This window comes from Palaemon carinicauda, chromosome 44 (genome assembly GCF_036898095.1).
Source record: "Palaemon carinicauda isolate YSFRI2023 chromosome 44, ASM3689809v2, whole genome shotgun sequence".
NCBI lineage: Eukaryota > Metazoa > Arthropoda > Malacostraca > Decapoda > Palaemonidae > Palaemon > Palaemon carinicauda.
Genome location: NC_090768.1, coordinates 5,924,382 through 5,939,381, shown reverse-complemented (window position 1 = coordinate 5,939,381; position 15,000 = coordinate 5,924,382). Strand labels below are relative to the sequence as shown.

At 34.5% G+C, this 15,000-nt stretch overlaps 1 protein-coding gene across 4 annotated transcripts in view; it reads left to right on the top strand.

Moving 5' to 3' along the window:
- Positions 1–15,000, top strand: part of LOC137634315 (uncharacterized) — a 220,250-nt gene that overhangs the window by 657 nt on the left and 204,593 nt on the right. The window contains exon 1 of one of the 4 annotated variants that reach the window (XM_068366679.1): positions 9,162–9,326. The exons of the other annotated variants lie outside the window; for them this stretch is intronic. The gene's annotated coding sequence lies outside the window, so the exon portion shown is untranslated. Of the gene's footprint in view, positions 1–9,161; positions 9,327–15,000 lie in introns of those variants that run through there. 4 annotated transcript variants of the gene reach the window in all.

The window sequence follows — 15,000 nt, the reverse complement described above, 5'->3', positions numbered from 1 at the left end:
CAAGCAATGATCCCCTCATCAATCAAAATACCGTACCTTTATATTCAGTTCCTCTTCGAGGTCACATTTAGTTCGGTGAAAATAATTTAATGTCACCTGAAGAAGATTTAACCAAGATCTACTTTCTTTAGACTTGGGATATAACTTTCCTCGTAGGAGAGTTGGGTCATTTTTACTCGGCACGTACACTGGCTCTCCATCCTGTTCCGCCCTTGCGAAAGAAAGTTGTTCTCACTCCTATCAAGGTCACTCTGTGCCCTCGGGCGTTTAGTTGCAGTATTCTCTGGGAGAAGACTTTTAAACTCTTGAAGATGTTCGATGTAGCAGGTTTGTTTCCCTGAAGGCTGTTGGAAGATTTGCGTTTGAAATTTGGCGTTCTAAACATTGATTCCAATAGTTTTTTTTTTTGCCTGGAAGTCAGGTCATTGTTTACATAATAAGCTACTGGTTGACTCTCCTTAATCCTGCTACGGTGTGTGAGATTTTCCTGTGAAAAGTTAGAAAAGAAACTAAGATCCTCTATTAACGAGTGAATTACGATCACTGTTTTGGTCGTGAACCAAGTATTAAGATACTACTTTTGTAGTGTAACTTCTCACAACCCGTTATCCAGTTATTGTATGGGAAGGAATGTAAGGCGTCATAAAGTGCTCTATCTTTCTGGTGTGAAAGTTGCCGGCGAGTGGGAGATTCACTCGATGATCTAGAGAGAGAGAGAGAGAGAGAGAGAGAGAGAGAGAGAGAGAGAGAGAGAGAGAGAGAGAGAGAGAGAGAGAGCAGCATTAGAATGGGAATATATAAGGATATGTGTTTTGTAAAATTTAATTAGATTTAATTTGGAATCAAACGTTTCAGCATTAAATGCCTTAAGCTCTTTTACGGTATAACTAAGAGTGCTTTACAGGTATAACAGAGTACAATACTTGACAAAGATGCGTAATAATTTCATAATCCTTATTACATAAAATGTACTTATTTTTAAGATTGTTTCAAAAGATAACCTCAACAAACATTTCTTCGATGTCTCTTCATACTGTGTATAGTTCTCTCATATTCTGTTATAACGATAATTTGTTGTTTTCTTATTTTCTGAAATCATTATTCTCGGTCGAAATAATTTATTAATCACTGCAGATTTTGAAGAAATGAAAGAAATCATAGCAAAGATTGAAATTACAACGTCAGGGATGATCACTTGCTTTCTAATCCCATATCTTTTATTATTTTTCTCTCGGCCTATTTGCGTAGGAGGGCTAGTAACCTGGTTGTCTTGTTTCTCTTCCTTATTTGACAAACTTCCCCTTTCAACATTTCAGCTTCTCTCTTCTACTAGCTAGGTAGGTGTTTGAGTCATGTCCATAGGAAATGCTTGGCTCCAAAATATATGAACTGATGGAAAGTTGACTCTCATATACAGCAATCCTGTCTAGTATATTGCATTCCTGATTTTTTTTTATTCTGGTTTCACTATTAAACGTTCTTATAATATTAATGACAACACACACTAATTTTATAAATTTTTGAAACAAGCGAATTAACTTGAATACAGTATTTAATGATCTTCTATATCTTTTAACTTATTTCGGTAATCATATAACGTATCAACAATTGAATGCCATCCGAGAAGTGCAGTGATAGAAGAATGTAATTTCAAAGATGATTCGGTGTATGTGAAGTGGTGCGGTCATGTGAAAATATTTGTTAACAAAAGCACAGAAATGCGTGCTAGGTAGGGTTGAATGGTGCACGGTGCGGATGGGGTCTCAACATGCTGCTGATGAACCCTCTGTGTAGCTGTATGATATATAAGTCAGTGACTTATGTTGCACTTATCTGCAGGATTAATAGAGTGCTCTATTAATCCTGCTTCTCAGGAGCCTCCTCAGTTTCGGGGATATAGTTTGATGCCTAGAAAAAGATATAGAGTGTATAGGCTGTGTGCATATTGTATCCTTTGTCCTGCAGTGGACTAGCAATGTCTGCTAATAATGATGATGATACATATGAACAACCACACGACCCTGTACCCATATATATATATATATATATATATATATATATATATATATATATATATATATATATATATATATATATATATATATATATATATACATATATACATATATATATACTGTATATATATACATATACTGTATATATATATATATATATATATATGTATATATGTCTGTGTGTGTGTATTTATAGTGTATATTTATCGTATACATATGTAAGTAATAATATATAGATACACACACACACACATATATATATATATATATATATATATATATATATATATATATTATATACAGTATATATATATTTTATATATATATATATATATATATATATATATATATGTGTGTGTGTGTGTGTGTGTGTGTGTGTGTGTATGTATGTGTTTGTGGCGTGCGTATATGTAAGCATATATGTATCTTGCACTTTGTAAAGAATGGGCACTATGTAATTATAAAAAGTTACTTTGTTCTTGCATATTCTCCCATGCCAGATCTGCTGGTTGCGCAACCATGTCACGCCATTTCTTCTGATGTCGTGATGTTCGCTATTGCGAAAATCGTTTGAAAAGTTACATATTGAATATTGCAAAAGATATGACGTCATAGACGATGTAGCTTATCGTTCAGAAATGAAATGACAATATGCTTGGTAGAGAAAGGTAAATGTCTCTTTTAAAAGCTGAATTAATGCCGGTGGAGCTCTGTGAAGTCTCATTAAAACACGACATCGCTAAACGGCGTTTGGACGATGGCGGTAAAATGATGCTGGGAACTTTCTTGTTTTGTTTCTTTTGTATTTTATAACTAAATCTGGTCAATTGACTTCTCTCATAAATCATTTGGAGGTCCTTCATCGTCGGTTAGGGTTTTGAAGTTAGCCGTTTCACTTTTAACTAGTTGACTCTAGTGGTAGTTGTTGAAATAAATGCGTAGTACTGTTATTTCTGCTAAATTCTCGCCAGTTTCTAGAGAGTAGTGAAATATCCTTTAAACATCAGTACGGAAAGAAGCCATGTATGCAGTTAAATGAATTCATGGTACACCTTGCTCTGGAGAAGTACACCCAGTCATACCTACTCTGTGCTACGAGTATCTATGCTTAATCCAGCTCACCACCTCTGCTTACTCTCCCTACACTAGCTTTTTTATTACTCCCCGCAAAGTAAGGGTGTGACAGGGTGCAATTCTTCAGAACAAGTTTTACCAGAGACCCCTTTGTCCAACTGTACAATAGGTACTGTATATTGTTAAAATATTTACAATTTTTTTTATCTCCAAACTAACATCGAAGTGCCAAATTATTAAAGGATTTTAATAGTGACGTACCATTATATTAATCCGAATAACAAAATGGGATAATTGGAACCTCTCCAACTTTATTTTAATGATCATTGGGAAGGAATGGGCGTCCGCTGCTAATCCCCGATGTTCTGAGGGCTTGTAGTGAGGCTGAAAGTGTATGTATGAATGTAGGGCAATGACATACTTGCTGAGGGTACGGACACCAATCAACTCCCACTGGCAGTTGTGCCCAGTCCTTTGAAGGAGGCCCCACGCTGCCTAATTGTTTGCCACATGCTGTTCTTTACTTTATATATATATATATATATATATATATATATATATATAATGTATTTATATATGTATATATATATATGTATATATATATGCATATATATAAATGTGTGTATATATATATATATATATATATATATATATATATACATACATACATACATACATACATACATAACTATTGTACATACACTGTATATATGTATATATATATATATATATATATATATATATATATATATTTACTTATATATATGCAAAAATGTATACAAGATATACATGACTATATATATCTATAATGTATATTCTCTCTCTCTCTCTCTCTCTCTCTCTCTCTCTCTCTCTCTCTCTCTCTCTCTCTCTCTCTCTATATATATATATATATATATATATATATATATATATATATATATGTGTGTGTGTGTGTGTGTGTATAAAGCCATAAATTGTTTTACACATTGAATTCCCTCAGCCTTGAGAATGAAACAAAAGTTCATTGATATATAGCCAAAGGTAACGCGTGAGATGAATGGATTCTAGTAAATGCTCAAGGGAAAGAGTAAATATCTTCACATTAGAATGAGATTATGTTATGAAATTTTTCACGATATTCATGCATTGATTTTAAGCAATTGCTTCTTCGGTATTATTTATCAACATTATTTTCAGCTTCGCGAAAGTACTAAGATAAGAAAAAAAGGTTGATTTTTTTTTCTTTTATAAAATAAGAATATATTTTTGATAGAATGACTAGAGTATATCTTCTGTTGTATATTTCTACAGTCATTTTATGATGCCAGTTGCTATGCGGACGTCTTTAGCCTAAGAAGCGACCAGTTGTCGGTGGCTAATTGGTATACGGAAAATTATCTCGACTCATTGAGTATGGGAGAGGTAACCATTACTATCGCGTGCATTGCATAGTGAGATTGTACGCCTCTCTTTATATGCCTTGTGAAGCTTATTTGGGCCCTCATTAATGGCGGCCGACGTTTATTTAGAAATCGATGGTATTCTAGCGAGATGGCCCAAAAGGGTGTAACCATTGATCCCCGATGAAATATGAAGGTGATGTTTACATCATTTTTTTTGTAAGAACTTATTCTACCCTATCGGTCCCGCTTTCTCCGGAAGAAGCGCTCTCTCTCTCTCTCTCTCTCTCTCTCTCTCTCCTCTCTCTCTCTCTCTCTCTCTCTCTCTCTCTCTCTCTCTCTCTCTCTGTATTTCCATAACCCAATGGTTGATATAATCAAAGGATGTCAACAGAAATATTAGTGATTTTGTTGCTATATTGGATGCTAATTTACAATATCTCTTTACGATGACGAATCAGGTTTGTTGATTATAAAAATTGTCTTGAGTAATATTTTGTGATATCTTCAGAACCAGCTATGTCTTACATTTTTACTGTAAATATTTCAAGAACGGTGTACTTTTTATAACAATAAAAGTGATATATTTTTTTTCATAAGATTCAATGTTATTTCAGTAATTTTATACTTTTTGCCTCACAGTAGTTTGTTATAACACGCATGGAGATTGAATGTACTTCAATAATCGTGCAAAATTATCATTATTTCCAAAGAACAGAAAATTAGGTATCTCTCTCTCTCTCTCTCTCTCTCTCTCTCTCTCTCTCTCTCTCTCTCTCTCTCTCTCTCTCTCTCTCTCTCATGCTTTTTATTCGAAAACAAAATAACGCATTTTAGAATCCGTTAAAACGTATGTCTATAAGACGCTAATACATGCATTTGTGTCCAGCTAATTCCAAAGAGGGTTAATTTATTGCTTTTATATCAGCTCTGCATTCATCCTGTATCCCTTTGCTTGATTATAGAATGTACTCACGTAGTGAAAGTTAATATCATTGTCACCTGCTAGGAAGGGCAATAAAGACTGAGAAATCAGGTCTTAATCTATCATAAATGTCTCATCATCTTTGGTGTAATGATATTAGTGTCACATTTATTTTGTTGTAGTTTTATTGTATAAACCAGCCAAGCAATTTAAAGCATGACTATGAATCTCTCTCTCTCTCTCTCTCTCTCTCTCTCTCTCTCTCTCTCTCTCTCTCTCTCTCTCTCTCTCTCTCTACAGACTTCCAGCGTATGCAGTGAACAATAAAACTATAAACGAATTCAAGAATTAGTTAGACAAGATCATGAAAACTCTCTAAACGTTTAAACTAATTCGATCTACACAAGAGGAAATAGTCTCCGCGGATGCAATGAAAAAAAGTCTGAGACGTCCAAAATTCTTACTCCTTAATAGAATATAAATTTGAGAAGTTTTCGTTTCTCATCTCCTCTTAGGATGAAGAGGGAATAGAAATAGGCCTCCTGCGATGTCTCCGTGTGACGTAATAATTGGATGTTTCACGGCATGGAGTTATTAACACCTGCCCGTCAAAGGTGGCATGATGGATAGTCTCAATTATCTCCAGAGTCAGTGGCACGCCGAGGTCAAGAGCGCCAGGGTTAAGCATAGTGGTAAGCTATTCCCAGTCTTTATCAAAGATTTCGTTATCTTATTAGAATTCAATGAAAAAATTCTCTCTCTCTCTCTCTCTCTCTCTCTCTCTCTCTCTCTCTCCTCTGCTATTTTTGTCATTTCACTTTTTTCATTGATTCAAATCTTAGTGCTTAATGAGGAAATGTTGTAGACCGAACCTCCTGTTAGAATTAATTTTACACGGGTCCATCTATCACTTCCAAATTGAAGAGTTGGTCATGTGACACAATAACGACTTGATTTTGTACAAACGATTTTTTTTTTTTTATTTATTAATCTATTTTTTTTTTTTTTTTTTTTTTTTTTGCATTCAAGTCACGGTGAAATTAATTTTTCAATTATCTCTGTAATGAAGCGCAATGTGTAACTGTATGTTTTTATCGTAATGACAGTCTGCGAGTTCTACAAATGTTTAACATTGTCGACGTGTAGCCTGAGGCTTGTGCCTTTCGCCACCGGGCCCCTTTATGAGTATGCTGAGCGGAGGTACAGTTGGGCATAGGAGTCCTTAGCACATCTCGCCCCGAAGTGTAGTCTGTCACACCCTTACTTCTCGGCGAGTAATCAAACAGATAGTGTAGGGAAAGGTGGCAGAGGTGGTGGGAGGGCTAAACACAAGAACTCGCCGCGCAGTAAGGGTGTTTCCTGGATGCACCTCTTCGGAGCGAGGTGTACCTGGAATTCCTGTGTTCAACTGCACCTTGGTTCTGTCATCGGGACGGTGCGTAGTGTTGAAATTTGCTGTCACGACCTCTTTTAACTGTAAGTCAAGTTAAAACTAATATTTTCCTTTCGCATTCAACTTGAGAGTAAAAGTAGCATCTCTCTGAAAGCGAACGTTGATTGCCATTCATGTGAATTTATTTTTTTTTTCAATTTCCATTGTATTTCTTATTTTATATTAGAACTTGGTATTAAATGGCATTTTGTATATGGGTTAGCCTATTGGAAACGTTCCTGCCTTGCTATCTGCCGGACTAGAGTTCGAGTCCCTCTCAAGTTCCATAGTTTCCTGTAGTGTTTTCACTCTCACCACTCTGGTGAGCTAAGGATGGAGGTTTTTGAGGAGCCTATAGGTCTACCTGCTGAGGCATCAGCAGCCATTACCTGGCTCTCCATGGTCCTAGTTTGGGTGGAGAGGAGTTTGTGTCCTGATATGTATATATGGTCAGTCTCTGGGGCATTGTCCTGCTTTGTCGTTGTCACTGTCCCTTGCTTCTACCATCCATGAGTGACCTTTAAACATTTAAAAGATAGATGTTGATAGGCTTGCTTTGAAAATTATTAGTCTTGAATGAGTATTTCCATCTTTAAACGATAACACGTTCATTCCATCTATGTAATGTTTGTGCACAACCCTACAGACACGCCATACACCTATTAGCGTTCTTTTGTATTCCAGCCTCATTAAAAAGTCTCCACATCACTGTGTGACCATGAAAAATTAGGTTGTCAGACACGAGAGGAAACTATATGTTATTATGACGTACAGTTCTTTTCGTATATAATTTAATTATCATATTGATGGCCACACAAGTGCATTATATATACATTATGTGTGTGTATATATATATATATATATATATATATATATATATATATATATATATATATATTATATATATATATATATATATATATATATATATATATATATATATATATATATGTGTTTGTGTGTGTAGTTTTTTGCGAAAATTTAAATTGGTGGAAACGTTGCACGAGACAAATGGCTTATACATAAAAGTAGTGTAGAGGATACTTTTAGTTCTCTAATGATATCTATGTCCCTTTCTTAGAAAATTTATCGGTTATAATGATGTTAATTAAATTACATCTTGAAACGCTATTATACTTCTAAACTCCTAAATCATCATCATCATCACTGTCACAATGAGGATTTTGATGGTGGGTTTCAAGACGATTGAAAATATTAACACACAGATATCAGAATTTCATTTTATCAATCCAATCGTATTTCATGGGTTTTCAAAAATCATTTTTAAGATTTTGTAAACTAGAATGATGTTGGCGGGGCAGGTACCCATTGTCTAAAGTTCATGCCTCAGTGAACACCGTGAGACGACAAATGAATCAGAATGTGTGTGGTGTCGCCCAGATGAGGATGCTCGGAAGACAAGATGCACGCAGCGGCAGCATCCGGAATGCTGGAACATCCTGACAGGAATTCAGAGAGAGAGAGAGAGAGAGAGAGAGAGAGAGAGAGAGAGAGAGAGAGAGATTTCTCCGTGTTTGTGATGGAGTGGATTGTTGGTTGTCTTGTAGTTTTGTAGTTAGTTTTGTTTGATTGTTGTAGTGTCTTGCTGAAGGAAAATTATACTTTACTCTTCTGTGATTGGCCATTTTGGATATTTTATAAATTCGAATTTTTTTCCGTAGAGAATTATTTTTTTATAATGGTATGTAGCTGAGAACTGGGCATCACTCTTTGAAGAATGAAAAGACGCTTGCATGCATGAAACACACAAAGGATTACAATGTAATATTGACATTGCATCTATTTAATTGTATTGTTGGTATTATAAACATGAAGAAGGTTATATTGTAATACTGTTATCCCATACATTTAGTTATGTATATCTGATATTAAATATTTATATTTATATATTCGTCTACAGGTAGTATGTAGTGTTATGGTATTTATGCTCATTTCCTATATGCCACACACTTCTGTATGTTGAGATTCGTATCATACACGAAGATTAAAAGAATATTTATAGATAAAATATAACGCAAGTCACTAGTTTCCCTTCATCAATCCAAATGTATAATTTTAAGGAACGAATCGATGTCTTTTTTTCCATACTAGTTTAGTTGTTCGTAAAGTGTTCTTTTTGACCAGTCACGAGATATGCTTTGTCAGAGCACACGCATACAGCAGGCCGAGTTCCATCGTCTCGCACCGGTGCAGCTGGTTCAACCAAGTCCCTTTGGAATAGAAGGTCGTTCTCAGAATCACTCGTCTTCCTCCCTGACTGTTCGACTCAGTCTGAGCCTCTGAGGCTCTGAGCCAGCGACTAGCTCAGTACCCGTTTGGCATCAGTGAAGTGAAGACGTGTCTGTATATAGCGATTCTGTGGTGCGGCATTTAAATCAATCGGAACCACCATTTATTATTAATGCTTTCGTGTGTCCTGGATCTATTGGGTCTAATCTGAATTTATTTATGTAAGCCGCAGGCTCAGTTTCTTCTTGGTGAGTGTGCTGTGATATTAAAAGCATCTTGTGCATGGTATAATGAGTTCGAGTTATGTGCACAGGTCCTATATGTATTAAATGAGATTTTGGCTATGGTTATACTGACTTGGATGTAATATTGTTTTTATATAAAAAAATAGGGAGCTTCAGACATTGGTGAGGACTTAACATGTAATGGTTTTGCCAGGTTTATCAGTTTGAATTTATTTGTATTCTATAATATCAAAATTATTATTTTTATCCAATTATTCCATTTATGCCACAATAGTTGTTATTCTTTTATCCAATTATGCCACAATAATTGTAATATTTTTATTTCATTATTGGAAAAAGTTTATCGCATTAAAACCTTGTATCCAGGATTTTTTCGTCTATGTTCGAAAAAAGTATCAAGAGTTTAGAAATATTTGTTACTCACGCCATCCTGTGGCTTAAATAATATGGTCATATTAAGAAAATTTATCAAATATTCATAAATTTACTTGGATACTTAGATTTTCGCCAGAAAGGATAGTTTGTATCAATTCATATTTGAAGTAATCAGTAGTATTTCTTGAATATATCGTTGTCCGAGATTAATTAGCTATTTTTTTCCCATTAATATTTTTTTGGATTATTGTCATCCCGTAATTAGAAGACCATTTTACTTTTCTAGACAGGGTCATCTGATGTCATGCTTTTTTATTATATTTTCATTTCTATTAGTAATGAAAGATGTTATGTATTCCTTCTACAATTGAGTGATAATTTGGGCGTTGCTCTGAAAGGTTACTCGATTGTAGCAATTCCAGGCATTGTTTCATTCCCCACCCCCACCAACCGATCCTATATATAAAGTATAAGTGCATTAGTCCATCGGTTTAATCATTCCTTTACTCGTACAATCTGGTACTCTTGGTTTCTTAGGAGGCTTGTCCTTTTTATTTATTAAATTTTTCCAGGGCCTATGAATTTTTAATAGATTTTTTCCGATCCTTTTTATCAATTGAATTATTCCAGAGCCTATAAAATTTCTATAGCATTTTTTCTTGTTTCATTATTTATTTATTCTATTTATTTGTTTTGACTAACTCTTTTTTTTTTTTTTTTTTTTTTTTTGTCTGGAATAGCGTCGGAATTTAATCTATTTGCATGGATTGTTATTTTGAAAGACATGCAAGATTTCTGCCCGACTTAGTTAATACATTAAAGAATTGTTTTTGTATGACTTCATGATACGGTTGCTCAGAGGGCTTACAAGCCTCTATGAAAATGCCTTCAAATTTTAAGGTCTCAGAACCGAGGGGTTTAGTTCGGCAATAACTCATTTTCTGAGACCCGCTCATAGTAGGATACACTCATAGCACTATATTCTATCACCCACATTTCATAATTCACCGAAGAAAAATTGTATAGAATGGTTCGCCATATCTAACGGTTAGTTTTAATCTCTCGTTTCCAGCTATTTTTATGGAATACAAGTTTTTTTTTTCTTTTTTTTTTTTTTGTCTGCTATCACTGATAGGCCTACCTGGATGGACAGGACCTGTGACACGTCGTTAATTCTACATAACTGGATTCTATCTCATTGACCTTTTACATATTAATCCAAATCCAACAGGATGTGACCTACTGTATCCCAAGCTTTTGACACTACGAGCTCCCTTGCTTGATATAGGTTCACCTACTCAAATTATCTTATCATGGTTCAATTAATTAATCTGTAAACTGTTTAGTTTCTAATTAATCTGTACATTTTTTATTCTTGTGTTATCTTAGTCTAATGATAAGATCAGTACAAGATGAACAGGAAATGAAAGTAAAATGACAAACTGGATCTCTCTCTCTCTCTCTCTCTCTCTCTCTCTCTCTCTCTCTCTCTCTCTCTCTCTCTCTCTCTCACTGTATGTTTTGCGTTTCCTATTGTAATATTCAATTGTAAATAAGTAAAAGCTTTGATGGTATTATCGCTTTTGCATTATTTCTTTAACACAATATAATAGCAAAAAGTGACACCATATTAATTACATTATCTATCATGATACTGAAAGAGACCAGAATCTCTTTTACGGTATTTTCCTTGTATTGGAATGTTGATTTGACTCGAGTGATATTCACAAAAAAGGACATTCACCATTTCCAAAAACATCTGATTTGTGAAAGGTATGCTGGTAAGAAAACACTCTCTCCACTGATTGTACCAATAGTTCTTAGATCTTTGTAAACTTCCTATAGTTTGCGCGTTGACCAGTAAAGCGATGTATTTGTTTTTGTGGAAATTAAGGATTACATAAATATATATAATATATATATATATATATATATATATATATATGTGTGTGTGTGTGTGTATATATATATATATATATATATATATATATATATATATATATATATATATATATGTATATATATACAGAGAGAGAGAGCATGTATGTATAAAATAGATAGATAGATCAATAAATATATACTGTATATGGGTGTATATAAATGTCTAATTTATATTCTTGTGTAAATACTGTATGTGTATCCGATGTTTGCAGATTAAATATGCAATAAATTACTGAATCTTCTGTAGATTGTTATCGGTAACACAAGTCTGTATTAACAAACTTATTTTGCAGATAAAGTTAACATTATACAGTAAGATAAAAAGTTTGGCGTTTGTCGTGAAAATCAGAATTCTCGTTAGATCTGGTTGTCTTTATGTTCATAGAAAATGTATAGAAATGATGAGTGTAGGGGAGACGATCTTAAAGATGGCGTTAAATCAGGCTACAGAACTGTATACTGATAGATGGCTTTGCAAAATAAGGCTAGAAAGTTACACAAGAAATTAGGCAAGAGCTAGTCATTTTTCATTTTGGAAGCTTAGTAAGAAATTTATGAAGGGTAAATAATCTTTCAGCATACCTCATTTGGGGGCAGGGGATATATTGCACCTCATGCATTACACTAGACATTGTGAGTCTCAGCAGCAGCCACTTTGTTAGCCATCGGCTATATCTTCGTTCCATATTTCTTTCGTCCATTATCCAACCTCTTAACTTTCACTTCATAGTACAACAGCAGAGTAACACCCCCCCCCCCCCCAGTTGTATTTCGTGCTGAATTACCTCTCCTGCCCCTGCTCCGCCCCAAATTGCCCAAATTAATAACTCATCCACTTTTATTATTATTATTATCATCATCATTATTATTATTATTATTATCATCATCATTATTGGCTAAGCTACAACCCTAGTTTGAAAAGCAGGATGATATAAGCCCAAGGGTTCCAACAGGGAAAAAAATAGTCCAGTGAGAAGAGGAAATAAGGAAATAAATAAAATACAAGAGAAATGTAAATATTAGAATTATGTGTAAAATAAATATTTCTTACTGGTCGTGTTTGTCGATATTTACTATATAACTTTTGTATGTGTTTTAGCGTACCGTGAACTACATGAATGCGTTTTCCAAGTTTTGCTAATCGAAGATACATAATTATTAAAATGTGAATTTATTTGACAATGAGAATGAAAATAGATTTAGGGGTTAACTAGGAAAAAATAATTGATAAATTTGCTTACATAGTCCAGTATCCTGACGTTAATGGTCCTGAACATCATCTCAAGAAAATTGCTTTATGTTCAAATTGAAAAGGGCATTTACCCATCTAACAGCTGGGGGCATCAGAGACTTGCCCTAATCGAGGTGGGTAGAGTGGGAGAGGAGGGTTCAGGATTGGGACGGCCGATGTACTTACGAAGGTACATTTCTCTTTGCTTTCATAGTACAGATGTTTGTAATTGGCTTATGTGCACCAGGCTTTATGCTGTAGAGACGGTTTTTAAATAAATTTAGCGATATTCTTTTGGAGAGAGAGAGAGAGAGAGAGTATACACCAGCTCATATTTGTAAAGTTGCCTATTCATTGTGGGTATCATAAGGTTTTTTTATTCGTTTTTCTATTGCTACCATGGGTTCCTTTTTTTGCTGGTTTTCACTCGCTAATTGGTCCTAAAGCAGCTGTTCTATGTCGCAGGTCACATTACTGGTAAATAATGCGAACTTTCAACTTTCTCGTGTTTTTATTAATGAATGGAAGTAGTGGATATTTGATGTCGTCTGTTGTCTGTTGCAGATTAATAGCTTGTTACAGCGATGGTTAATTTAAATTTGCAGTTTTCGATATCACATAATCTGACAACTTTTAAAGGGAATTAGCCATTGGACTCGCAATGCAATAATTAGTCTATGTTGAATGAGATTTTGTAGTGATTAATGTTCTAGACGGGGCATTTTGATGTAATTAATTTAGATATCGGAGTCATGTTCTTATTCTTTCTATAGGTTTTATTTTCTCTCATGTCTGAGGTCTTCCCAGTTGAGTTAATATAAAGGCAATTCTCATGTCTAGTTATTTAGGAGTGTCTTGCTCAGCAGAAAATTCATCTGTGATGTTTATTCCATTTTTATTTATTTATAGAAACTATGAGACTACCTCCTCATCCTGTTCCAAGGTAGATTGCCCTTCCTGGAATTTGTCGACAGTTTTATTTATCTTTTAACTTTTGTATTTGTTAGCCACTTCTCCCTTTTCCTCATATCTCAATTATCTTTAAATGTGCAATATCTGCTGTATTTGTGCGACATATTTTTCCTACTTTGATATAGATATTCCTTATAGTTTCTTAGCTTTTCAGTTTAAGCTTTCAATCTACAATTGTTTAACCGTATGTCATTCTTTACCAGAAGTTTTTGCCAAAGTTATTACTGATGATTGCCTTTGAAGATATTGGATTAAATTCAGCTTTCCCTTATGTTTTACTAATAGCTTTTGACGTAAAACCTCATTTGTTTCATTTCTACAACTAGGTTTATGTTCCTAGACCTCCCAAGCATCATCTGTCAAAACCCACTTTCTTACAGCGTGGGTCATCTTCATCAGCCTTATCTGTCTCCGTAGCCTAAGTGACTTGGAAAGTTGTTTCACTCTTATCTCACCACAGGCCATTTTCTACATTAGTGAATGGTGTGAACTACTGTCTTTTTATCTGTTTGAGTAATCTAGGCTGAGTATGGCTTTATGGCCGAAACTTCGTAAGAGTATGATGATTTTGACTTATTTCATTTATATACAATACAAGAGACTTTCGAAATGCTAAAATGCGTTTATCTCTGGCACGGTTCGTCTGTTTTTTTCGAGACTAATTGTATTTAAGAGACATTTTCTTTGTTTACTTTTTATTTTTATTAATGTTGACTACCTCGAAAATATTTCTATAGAGATTACGTTTTCAAGTTTGTGTCGTTTATGTCATTAATGGTTAAGGGCAGATTTCAACCCCGTGTAGGTAATGATCCTGGGCATCGTTTACCGTTTATATTCTAATAATTTCTCGAATTTTGACCTTGAAAAAATCGGCTACTGTGAAGATATATCAGAATTTTGAAACATAATAACACTAAGAGGACTAGGAAGTTCCAGCCCGCCTCAAGTCAATTCTGTTGCACTTGAGGACATTACCAGCTTTCCAAAGGTTTTATCATTATTGTTACTTGTGTACGCAATCCGTCAAAATGACTGCTAATTATTTGTATAGATATGCACTCACGCACCCCCTCTCATCTGGGTATGACTACTTCATCTCCCCTTACCCGAGGGACGGGAAGAGACCCAGTAGTTATTGTCTGGGAATGCCGCTGA